This window comes from Canis lupus, chromosome 32 (genome assembly GCF_011100685.1).
Source record: "Canis lupus familiaris isolate Mischka breed German Shepherd chromosome 32, alternate assembly UU_Cfam_GSD_1.0, whole genome shotgun sequence".
Taxonomy (NCBI): Eukaryota; Metazoa; Chordata; class Mammalia; order Carnivora; family Canidae; genus Canis; species Canis lupus.
Window position 1 is genome coordinate 15,462,208 of NC_049253.1, and position 12,750 is coordinate 15,474,957.

Consider the following 12,750-nt stretch of genomic DNA (forward strand, 5'->3'; position numbering starts at 1 on the left):
ATCAATACGCTGTACACCTGGATTTAATATAGCATTGTATGTTAATTATAATTCAATAAAAATGGTTTAAAATTTTTTTTCAAGAAGAAGCTTAAGCAGATTCATGGATGATAATTCTGTACGAGAATAAGAAGTTTTTTCTTGTTCCTTTAATTTTAAGGTTCTATGTTTGTTTTTTATTTGTTGTTACTTCAAAAGACCAAATGGTATGATGCACATATACTCAGTAAATGAGCATGTAGTCTTTCCTCTTAGAACCTTAATAATTAATATTAATCCATATTAACAAGGAAAATTTTGAAATGGACAATGAAAGGATAACATTTTATGTGTGAGGAAGAATATTATGTGGTTGATGAAAAAGTTAAAATTGACAGCAAAAAATATTTTGACTAGCATTCCCAAAGAGTTCATTGATTAGAAGATTTGCTTCGGGGTTCTGGACCAAGTATTCCACAACTGCATCACAGATAGCTTGGTTTGTTATCTAGACCAAGTCACCCAATTTACTTTGGATTTTAGTTTTCTGGTTTGTGAAATTAGGGAGTTGCACAAAATGACTTGGGTTTCTTTTGGTGTATCGTAACCAAAATGCTGTACTTCTCCTCAAGTGAAGTGATGGGACACTGAAGCTTATAATTATGTTATGAAGTACTTTATACTGTGAGTGACATACATGTGAATGTATAGCGAAGACGAATAAATTCTAAATAAGCACACGATGAATTCTGCAAAATGAATTCTAACATTAGCAAACGCTTCCTCGGAGTTCTCTCACCTAATTATGAACAGTAAAACATTATAAACAATAAAGGCAGAGGTAAAATCTAACCAAAAAGTTCAATGTTCTCCAAAGTCATGTTAATCAAATCCGGTGATGAGTCAATGAAGATCATATGACTGAAAGAAAAGGAAAAATCTATTTTATTCCTGTGGTAAGAGGAAGCTGGATACCACTAGAAATTTCTGCAAGCTTTAGGAGAAGAAGAGTTCAGTTCTGAACACAGTAATCACTTTAGATGCTCTGAAGACCATTGGATGGAATGTAGGTTAAGCCATCCTACCCACAAAGTAAGACCTGAGAGAAGGGAATGAACGGTTTTTACCTGGTGGAGACATTTCCTTGACGTTGTCCCTCGTGCTTGAAAAGTGGTGATTAAAACTGGCCTGAGGAGTGAAAAACAGGTAAGAATTTTTATTTCTGAAGGAAATGAAAATGACCCGGCAAGGGGCATGTGCGTATACACACACACTCACTTTGGGGGGAAGGGGGGGGGGAGGTAACACAGGAAAGGAAGACCCAGAAGTGGAAGGGAGTTTTACAGAAGAAAGTAACTGTTGATGGGAAGGTCAAAATCTAAGATGATGCGGTACGAAGGCATCGCGTTAAAGAAGCAATAAAGAGTCGAGGAGGGCAAGTCTTACCTCCCCTCATTGGTCACCCACACCGAAGAACCCTGTCTTCCCACCGTACCGGAGAAGACGCTTCTAAAAGCACACCGAAAGGTGGCGTTTGAACCCAAAATGTGGAGGTTGGTTTGGGGATCGTTAAACCCGGTAACCGGCTGTGGGGCCTGCACTCCTGGCTGCAGAGGAGCCGGCGCTGCGCGTCCCCGCCAGGGTCTCGAGGTCGCCTGGTCACCGGGGTCTGCGCGCGCTGGGCCACGCGCTCTCCGGGCGGCAGGGGCGCCGGCTCCCGGCCAGGGCGCACGGCCGAAACCCCACGGGCCCGCGCCGAGGTCTCGGGAAGCGGGCCGGGACCCTCCCTCCCGGGCTGGCTCCGGGGACCGAGACCGGGACCCTCCGTCCCGGCCTGGCTCCGGGGACGGCGGCGCCGGGAGCGCGCGGGGGGCGGCCGCGGGGACCGGGACCGGGACCCTCCCTCCCGGCCTGGCTCCGGGGACGGCGGCGCCGGGAGCGTGCGGGGGGCGGCCGCGGGGACCGGGACCGGGACCCTCCCTCCCGGCCTGGCTCCGGGGACGGCGGCGCCGGGAGCGCGCGGGGGAGGCGGAGCCTCGGAAACCCGCGGCGCCGAGCGCTCCGACCTCTGCGGGTCTCGCAGCCTGGGGCTCCGCCTGGGGTGATGCGCTGCGCGCTGGGCGGATCGAGGCTCACCTGCGGACCGTGTACCCTGTTGCGCAGCCCTCCTGCGCCCGAGGCCGCGAGGTGAGTAGCCCTCAGGGGACACTAAGGGCCCAGAGCGTGTGTTTCTTGTTTGCCGGTGTTTTCCTTCTCCTCTCAACCAGACCGTGTTGCTGCTGTGGGCCACGTTAGCACCACCGAGGTGCTGAGAACCTCAGATCCTACTGACCCAGCCATCAGCTTGTTGTCTCATCCTTATTATCTCACGCTAGACCCTGGGGATTTCTTGCCCTAAAAGATTAATATCAGAAAGCCACCGTTTCCTTTAGCCTCCCGTGCAGGAATGGGCACCACCAGTGGACAGAGACAAGGCGGGTACCTCACTTGGCCAGGTCAACCTCTGTGTTCACTGAAAGACACACACCCCGGCTTCCACTCTGTAAGGAGGCCTCCACGTGACATTATTGCTGCCACCAACTGCTCTCATGAAATTCTGGTTTACTGTTTCTCTCTAAGCTAAAAATGAAGCATTTCACTTCAGCAGATATCTGTGTGTCTTCTCTGGGCCAAGCTGGCATGGAGACAGGAAATCCAAATATGAATTAAATACAGTTTCTGTCATCCAACACCTCAAAAAAAAAAAATCCAATGAATCAGAATATACTTAAGTAATTAGTGTGATTCATGCTATACTAGTGATGTGAGCAAAATGCCAGATTCACCTATTTTCTTGAATATTAAGATCTTTAGCATTATAATCCTACTGACTAGATCTTTGCTTTTTTTTGTTTTTCAGGATTGCTGTAGAAGCGGGAAAAAGTCAGTGATAGAACTCTACTCCAGAAGTTGCTGTGCCGGATATAGAAGGTTGGCACTCACATCCATTCCTACCTACTTCTAGTATGTACAGGACAAACTGGAAAGCTAAAAACGCTTCTTAGACTCCATTCCAGCTAGAGTTCTAGGTGTAAAATTAGGATCTGGCAAGTAGATGATGAACTTGTCTGAAATTTCGAAGGCAAAGGCCATCTCCCTGCTATTTTTGGCTGTTTTCTGTTGGCAGGGAAGGTCCAGGACATGCCAGTCCTAGTCTTCAGAACTGTGGGTGTGGGAAGGGCCTTAACAGCAGTGGTGACGGCCAGACTCAGCATTGTCATGTTGTATCACCACCTCTGTGGCTGTCAAGAAGCAAATGAGGAAGGTAGTGAACATATTCTTCTTCATAGTGTTCCTTGTTCCAGGCAGCTTCCAGATCCCAGCTTCTCCGGGGTCACAGCTACAATGGTGTTCTCGAACTACATAGTCCTTGCAGGGCCTTCAGATTGTAACGAAAGTAGTACATTCCTCTGTGGTTCATTTATTAGTGCTTTAGATGTCATTCCTGGAGGCCCAGCCTAGAACCTGCACTTCTAGCCCTTTCAATAATCTCTCAGCCTTTAAACAATTCACTTAATTCCCTGTATAAAACTCTCTTCCTGTTTAAAATACCTGACGTGATTTCAATTTTATGCAATGATTAATATGTTTACCATGTGGCTTCTAAGGGTCACCTAAACCAAATCTCTTCTATTTCTTTAGATGGGAAATGAAACCATGAGATTAGACTCAGGGGCTTGCAGTGATGTGAATGCCTTCAGTTTGGCTCCTCCCTCTACAGTTGCCATAGACGCCTTACAGCTGAGTTTGGCTTCTGAAGATATTTGAGTTTGTTACCCATTGACTGGTAATGAGATAATTCAGAGATAATTAGATAATTAGATAATTCAGAGATTCAGAGATAATTCAGATTATCTCTGAATTCTCTTTATGTTACAAATGTAACGTAAAATACTTCTTCATTTAAAACATCTATAGAATATGTTCTGTGACAAAGGATTGTTGAGTATCTGGTTCATGACCAACTATTTACTAGTCCTGTTGATAATTGGCAGGTCAGCGACTCTTGGTCAGCACACAAACACCAATGACAGAACAGATCTTTCCTCTGGGAGAAAGGATTTATATCTTTGTCCACACAAAGCCTAGGAACATTGTATGTGGAAAAATGGAGCTCCGTATATGTGCACTTATATAATGAGGAAGTGTCCTCAGTATTGTAGTCATGTGTCATACAGGTTAAGAAGAGTATAATTATGATAAGTTTTAAAGAGTTAACAGCCTTATAAAGTCATCGAATATCTCTTGTCAATATAATAAAAGCTCTTTACCTATTTTAGAAATCTATTATTTCTTTTTCTGCAGTTTATATGAGGGACTAAAAGGCTTGAATTTGGCAGTGTCCCTTTTCTTTGCTTTTCAGTACAGTATATGTATGCTTTTTTTTCCTTAAGGAAAATATTATAAAAGGAAGATAAAGCATGGGGGAGTACTTTATTGGGACTCTATGATGTACTTAATACTATATTACAATTTTCTGCAACATAGGCATTATCGCCATTTTATAGTTGGAAAAAACTATCCAGACTGGTCAAGTAACTTGCCCAAAATGGCCCAACTGGGAGGCAGTGACACAAGGATTTACATTCAGGGTTTTCATCTCCATTTTCCTCTGATCGCTGCACATTTTGCACCGTTATGCTCATTATACTCTAATTAATATAAATATGCTTAGAATTCCCTTCATGCACTTTCCTTTTCACTAATCATCGTTTATTTTTTTTATTTTTTTTAAAGATTTTATTTATTTATTCATAGAGACACAGCTAGAGAGAGACAGGCAAAGACACAGGCAGAGGGAGAAGCAGGCTCCATGCAAGGAGCCCAACATGGGACTCGATCCCGGGTCTCCAAGATCACACCCTGGGCTGCAGGCGGTGCTAAACCGCTGCGCCACCGGGGCTGCCCCCATCCTTTATTTTTTAAAAGATTTTGTTTATTTAGTTGACGGAGAGAGAAAGCACAAGCAGGGGGAGTGGCAGGCAGAGGGAGAGGGAGAAGCAAGCTCCCCGCTGAGCAGGGAGCCAGATGTGGCGCTCATCCCAGGACCCTGAGATAACCTGAGCCAAAGGCAGACGCTTAACTCACTGAGCCACCGAGGCGCCCCACTCCTCATCCTTAAACATGTGGTTCCTTTGCCAGTAATGATCTTTATTTTTTATAAGGCTGTCATCTTTCAAGACTTTTTTTTTTTTTTTATTCATGATAGTCACACACAGAGAGAGAGAGAGAGAGAGAGGGGCAGAGATACAGGCAGAGGGAGAAGCAGGCTCCATTCAGGGAGCCCGATGTGGGATTCGATCCCAGGTCTCCAGGATTACGCCCTGGGCCAAAGGCAGGCGCTAAACCGCTGCGCCACCCAGGGATCCCACCTTTCAAGACTTGACTCAAATATCACTTGACCCCAGCTACACTGGGCAATACCTCCTCTCTCTGTTCAGCTCTGGGCCTGCACTTCTCATATCATAATTAAATTACCTTAAGATAATACTGTTATAACATATAAACTCCAAAATCTCAGTAACTTAACACAGTAGAAGCTTCTTTCTATTCATGTAAAGTCCAATCAAGTGTTCAGCTGATGGCATTCTACTCAGTAATTGAGGAACCCATGGCTTTGTCATCGCCTAAGACTTTAAAAGTTCTTAGGTTCCAGGCATTGGACAAGAAAAGAGAGGGTATGTAGCATATTGCATGGAGGTTTCTTATAGGTAAGAAATAAGAGTAGCATGCATTATTATGCTCACATCCCCTTGGCCACACCTCACTGACATGTAAGAGAAGCTGGGAAATGTCTACTATCTGTGTGCCCAGGCACCACAGGAAACTGATTTGATGAAACATACTGGTCTCCATCCCTCCCTAAAGAACAGGGACTACATCTCAGTAATCTTCGTATCTCTTGTGCTTTACACATTATAGAAAATCAGTAAAAATCTAATGAACTTTAGTAACTGTGAAGGGATGGAGTTGCTATCTCATGTGCCTAATATAAAAACTTATGATGCTTTATTATGGTTGTTTAAGGAGTGATCTATCATTCTCTGACTAGGTTGCAACCTTTGAGTGTGGGAACCATGTCTGACCACTTTTTTTTTTTACTGTTTTCTTTTTTAATTGAAGGATAATTGACACAATGTCACATTATTTTCAGGTGTGCAACATAATAATTCAACAAACCTATATGTTATGCTGTGCTCACCCCCAAGTACCATTTGTCACTACCACTGTCACCATAACATTATTACAATGCCATTGGCTATATTTCCTATGCTTTACCTTTCATCCCTTGAACTCTTCACTCTTGAATCCCCAGAACAAGAGCTAAAATCTGGCAAGAGCTTAATAGATGTTTGTTGAATGGATAAATGAGTCCTCAGAAAGAAAGAGGGACAGAGCAATTGCTGGGTCGTAGGGCAGGTCTATTTTTAACTCTTTGAGGAACCTCCACACAGTTTTCCAGAGTGGCTGCACCAGTTCACATTCCCACCAACAGTGCAAGAGGGTTCCCTTTTCTCCGTATCCTCTCCAACATTTGTGGTTTCCTGTCTTGTTAATGTTCCCCATTCTCACTGGTGTGAGGTGGTATCTCATTGTGGTTTTGATTTGTATTTCCCTGATGGCAAGTGATGCGGAGCATTTTCTCATGTGCGTGTTGGCCATGTCTATGTCTTCCTCTGTGAGATTTCTCTTCATGTCTTTTGCCCATTTCATGATTGGATTGTTTGTTTCTTTGGTGTTGAGTTTAAGAAGTTCTTTATAGATCTTGGAAACTAGCCCTTTATCTGATACGTCATTTGCAAATATCTTCTCCCATTCTGTAGGTTGTCTTTTAGTTTTGTTGACTGTATCCTTTGCTGTGCAAAAGCTTCTTATCTTGATGAAGTCCCAATAGTTCATTTTTGCTTTTGTTTCTTTTGCCTTCGTGGATGTATCTTGCAAGAAGTTACTGTGGCCGAGTTCAAAAGGGGTGTTGCCTGTGTTCTTCTCTAGGATTTTGATGGAATCTTGTCTCACATTTAGATCTTTCATCCATTTTGAGTTTATCTTTGTGTATGGTAAAAAAGAGTGGTCTAGTTTCATTCTTCTGCATGTGGTTTATGTATACAATGGAATATTACTCAGCCATTAGAAACGACAAATACCCACCATTTGCTTCAACGTGGATGGAACTGGAGGGTATTATGCTGAGTGAAGTAAGTCAATCGGAGAAGGACAAACAGTGTATGTTCTCATTCATTTGGGGAATATAAATAATAGTGAAAGGGAATATAAGGGAAGGGAGAAGAAATGTTTGGGAAATATCAGAAAGGGAGACAGAACATAAAGACTCCTAACTCTGGGAAATGAACTAGGGGTGGTGGAAGGGGAGGAGGGCAGGGGGTGGGGGTGAATGGGTGATGGGCACTGAAGGGGGCACTTGACGGGTGAGCACTGGGTGTTATTCTGTATGTTGGTAAATTGAACACCAATAAAAAAATAAATTTATTAAAAAAAAAAGAAAGAGGGACAGAGTTATTTACATATAGTTGGGAAATAGTAACTGAGAAAGTGACATTAGAGTTAGATCTTGAATGACTGGTAGAATTTTACCAGGTAGAAAAAAACAAAAAATGAAACCCCAGACAGCGATAGTAGTGCTGTTTTGTTGCGGTTTTATTTGCTTCACGAATAAACAGGACACAATCAGACGTTTATAAGCTCAACTTTGTTTTTATTCAGTATTCAAATATTAAAACTGAACTTCAGGGACAGGGAAGGAAAAATATATAACCTTACAATCTATATAATCTCTATTAACTAAAAGAATGGCACTAAAAACCTTGACACTGATTTTTTTAGCTATTAAAATATTATTTTCTGAATATCTTTGAGAAATATCAGTACAGAGACAGTGTTCTGATTGTTCATCCTCCATAAAGATTTTGCACCATGTCAAGATGCTAGGGAGGCACGTATAAGCCAAAGGTTCCTCATGACTGCTCTGAGCTGGCTCTGCATCAAAATCACCTGTTGTATTTGTTAGGACGCTTTTGGTGGCAGGTAACGTGACATTCAGCCAAAATTGCCGTTGAAAATACAAGTTTATTTTCTCACACGAGATGTCTAGAGGTAAGTAGACCCAGGGTTTGTTCAATAGCCCCAAAATATTAAGGTGTATGTTGCTTTCTATGAGCTAATCTTGACTTTGTCTTCATGAGTAAATGATGGCCACTAGAGCTCCAAGAAACACAGGTCCTATCCTCAGCTCCATCCCCTCCAACACACACATACACACCATTTAAAGGCAAAAAGAGGAGAAGAATAATGAATAAATAAAGTTTTAAAAATTAAGTTTTACAATTAAATAATTTTTTAAAAAAGGAGAGGGTTCTTTCCTCTCTTTGGAGGAAGGAGAATCATACCCAGTGGTGCCCAACAGCCCTTCCCACAGATTTCATTGGCAAGATATGAATCATGCTCAGTCTTAAACCAACAGCTGGCATAAAGGAATGGTGTTATAGAGACTGATTCAGACCAAGCATGATTTATCCGTAGGGGTGGAGAAGGTACACACTGGCATACCTGAGCAATAGCTCTTAGTAGGTAATAAGTTGTGTTGCAGCACTTGGGGAGATTAAATCTCTGGAAATTCTGATTTTACTAGGCCTAGAGGTAATATTTTAAACTTTCAATTAAATGCATTTGTCCTTGGTAGGGAGAGAAATTAGAAAGGAGAAAGCAAGTATTGGGCCCCTTCTTACCAAAGGATAATTTCCTTGTATTCATATCTCATTATGTAGTGTTTTACTTCACAGTGATTCAGCCAAATCACTGTATCAGTTAGCCAAATAGAATAGCAGTTGTTTTCCTTGGTTTCGTGTGGTCAGCACACCTAACACTTTCAGATAAGGTCATTTTGTTCAGGGAAACATTCTTAGACATTTTAATAATTAAATCAAGGAAATTTTAAGTCCCTCCGTTCACCTGACCTCACTGCTAGGTAGGTATCCTTTTGAAGGAAAGAATATTAGATCAGAGTTGATTAACAGAGAATCCAAAAACTGAAAGGTTTCTGTATGTTCTACATAAACATACTGTATCAGACTGAGAACCTCCACTTTCAATACATGAGTGGATAAACCTCGAAGGTAAGAGTTTTTCATTACAGAGCACTTAATGAACAATCATGGAGATGTTCTTTCAAATGTATGAATATAGCACATATAGTACTCCGGCCATATATATAAATTCTCAGTAAGATTACCCCATGAAGTATTGGTCTGTTCCTAGCTCAGACACACACAAAAAACAAGAATTACCAGGCTTTATCTGTGTAAAGATCTGTTAGCGTAATTTATCTGATAGTAGTAAGCATATTTTACTTGACCAAGAGCCCATGGACATTCACAAATTGAGAGTTCTTTGATTTCCTCTGGAATATTACAGAAAACACTTTTAAACATTGAGATTAATAAAGTACTCTGAAAAAGAGAAGGCTGATTTTACAGACATCTTTCTGTATATGAAATCGTATTTACAGAAGTGGTTTACAAAATGTGCTTTGCTTCACTTGCCAGGAGGAATAGGGGTCAGTGGACAGGGCTCCTGCAGCTCCATCTTTATTTGTCTCATGTGTTGGATTTCAGGATAGGGTTTATTTGATAAAAGATTTCCTTGGGCTTAAAAAATATTTGAAAACTGCTGTAGAAGATGTTAGGCAGTTCCCCCATCTTCTTTGAAAACCACAAAAACAAACAAAAAGACCTTAAATTGTATGTGGGATTAAGTTATCTAAAATGAAATTACCAGATTTTATCTCTGAAAAATATAATTATTGAGGAAAGCTGTATCATTTTCTTTTCTCTAAAGCTTTAAAAATTATATAACTTTTTAAAAATGAATTTTGAATTGCATAAGAATATCTTATTATAAAAATCCTTATTGTAAAAATGTAAAAATATAGAGAATAAAAATGAAATTCCGATCACTCTAATTCCATTTCCTTCCCCAAAGGCAACGACTATTATCAGACTTTTTCTATGTATTTACATACATATGCATATACATAATTGCTCATATTCTTGATCTATTATTCTTGATGTACAATTTTCTCTCAAGTTTGGAGGAAAGATATAGGAGACTGCTCTTTTCAAGTCCATAGCACTATGATTTTGGTGGCATATGTCCCTAGTATTGCAACATGAAGCTCAAACTAAGCCAATATGGTTTCTAAGCATGTGGATCAGTTCTATGAGAAATTCTGTATACAGGGAATGCTAAAGAGAGACATGAGTGGCCAACAACCTTTGCATAAGTTTTTAGAAAACCCTTGACCTGCTAACCTCCTAGCAAGTGGCAATCATAACAGCCACATTCTTTGGCTTAGGTCAAACACATTCTTCTGTTGAATTCTATATTTGAGTCACATAACTTTGATTAAATTAACATGATTTACTAAATTTGGAACCTATAAAGTTCTACCATTTGACATGAATAAATTTTTTCTAATATGCCTTACTGTTGTGTTTTGGTCTGAATAATGCAACATCTTGGTTGAGGAGCAGAAAAAAACTGTTGCTTCTGTTTATAGGCCCTTTTAGTATTTATCTAAGATGTGTTTTGCCTTCCTACTTTTTGGTGTCCTTTTTTTTTTTTAAGATTTTCTTAAAGCATAGGGATAGAACCCATGGGCAAAAAGAGCAGCTGCCTCAGTATCATTTTGTATATACAGAAATCTCTCAAAGCATCTTAGTTTAACTGAATTTCTTTTTAAAAAGAGCTCCTTAATCCTTAGACTCTTAAGGCATATTTAAATGGCAAGTTGTCAGCCAATTAATAATTCAGAATATGTAAATAATATTTGTTGTGGGAACAGATTAAAAGTTCTAGTTTCATTTATTTTGTCACCAATGTTGTGCAACCTAAATGTATTAGTAACATTTTTTTATTATAATAAACTCTGTAACAGTCATAATAATGGGAAAGAATAAAGCTGAAGATAATACAAGATAGAAAACAAAAATATTTTCTTATAGGATGTATTTCCAAACTTCTAATAGAACATGTTTTCAAACTTACAATTAATTATAACTATATATGAGATTTTAAACAAAATATTACAGCAAAAAAATATAATGCAGTGATTTGGTAGAAATGACATGAAATCAAAGATATAGATTAAAGAATTCTATCATTTCACAAGTTTTTACACAGTTTTACTATGAGACTTGGCTGATACTGGCTATGTTGATTGAAAATAGTTATTTCACTTCTCTAGGCTTTAGTTTTCTCATGTGAATATTAAAGAGATTGAACCAGGTAATTTCTAAAGGCCTTTCCAACTTTTATTATTCCATTAAACTATGGTTCTTAATTACTAGGAAACCATCTAGTTTCTCCATATTTCCCCACTTTTTAATTTTTCCATTCAAGACACCCAAGTATCTCAGTTTAACAGCTTTCTTGAAGCTTTTATGGGATGAAAGATTTGAAAAGACTTTCATGAACACAATGAAAAATAATTGTCTCATTTAAATAGCATTGTTGAAAATGAAGAATTCCATTTAAATTAACTTTCTAGATAACTAACACCTATTTTATTGAATACCACATTTTTTTAACATTCTCTTTACATTTCTAAACCATACAATATACTTTAATGACTCTTAAAACAGAAAATATTAGCACATCATTTTTTTCTTTCCATTTTCTTGAAGATGTAAAATCACCTTCCTAAACATCTGTTATAAAGGGGATCCTTCAGCCAATTCAAGGTGTAAAGGTTCTTATTGAGGATTCATTTGGTGGCAAGTGACAGAAATCTAACTCAAACTTAAGGAATTTATTGGCTTACCTATAACTGAAAAGGAGCTGCTTCAAGGTATATCAACAATGTGGTTATTAATATGGGGCTTTCCCTTTTTCTCCTTCCATATTAAGGATCTGCTTTGCTCTGTGGTCACTTCATTCTTTGGAAGGCTTTTCTGTATGTCAAAAGAATTGTCAATAGTGAGTGTGGGCTTAGCAACCCAGAAAGAAAGCTCTTTCTCCAGGATTCCAGTAAATACCTTAAAGCTGACTCTCACTGGCCAGCAATGGATCACATGCTCATGCCTGAAACAATCAGTGTGACTGGGAAAGAAGGTCCTCATTGGCCAGGCCTATCCTCATCTCCAGAGCATTGGTAGAGTATTGGGAAGGTGAGGAGGACAGGAGTATCACATGAACCACATGGGTGGAGAATAGAGGAGATGTGGATTACATAAAAGAAAATTAATATGCTGTTACCAAAAGTCAGGGAGAAAGATGCTTGGCAGGCCAAAACTGGAGATATAGGAAAGATATTAATCCCCACATTGTATAGCCTTAAATTTCTGTCTTTCCATCTCTTTCCTGTCACCTATCACTTATGCTGCTCTCAGTTTGCCTCTTTTACAATCTCTTCCTACATTTTAACTTATAACATCTTATCTTCTGAGAGTTTAGAAACCAGATGAGCAAAGTCATTTGAATTGTTTTCAAAGTAAGAGTTAATGGGCGCTGAGTTGAGAGCTTCTCTATAAGCAAGGAGTATAAACTTTCTATTTTTTTAAAGATTTTATTTATTTATTCATGAGAGATCCAGAGAGAGAGAGAGAGACATAGGCAGAGGGAGAAGCAGGCTCCCTGCAGGGAGCCCAATGCAGGATTCAATCCGAGAACTCGGGATCATGCCCTAAGCCAAAGGCAGATTGTTCAATCACTGAGCCA

General features: G+C 39.9%; 1 protein-coding gene and 1 long non-coding RNA gene across 5 annotated transcripts in view; one reads left to right on the forward strand and one right to left on the reverse strand.

Annotated features, from left to right (window-relative positions):
* Window positions 1-34: 34 nt before the first annotated feature.
* On the reverse strand, window positions 35-1,664 carry LOC102155087. The gene is made up of 3 exons (XR_005382741.1): window positions 1,426-1,664; window positions 1,107-1,167; window positions 35-900 (listed from the first exon to the last, which is right to left on the reverse strand). It is a non-coding gene; the product is annotated as an uncharacterized LOC102155087 (long non-coding RNA).
* Window positions 35-12,750, forward strand: part of SLC9B2 (solute carrier family 9 member B2) — a 65,441-nt gene continuing 52,725 nt past the window's right edge. For 2 of the 4 annotated variants that reach the window (XM_038581999.1, XM_038582002.1), the window contains exons 1-2: window positions 2,005-2,166; window positions 2,879-2,949. The gene's annotated coding sequence lies outside the window, so the exon portion shown is untranslated. Of the gene's footprint in view, window positions 1,186-2,004; window positions 2,167-2,878; window positions 2,950-11,746; window positions 11,882-12,750 lie in introns of those variants that run through there. The other 2 variants (XM_038582000.1, XM_038582001.1) reach the window with 2 other exon arrangements.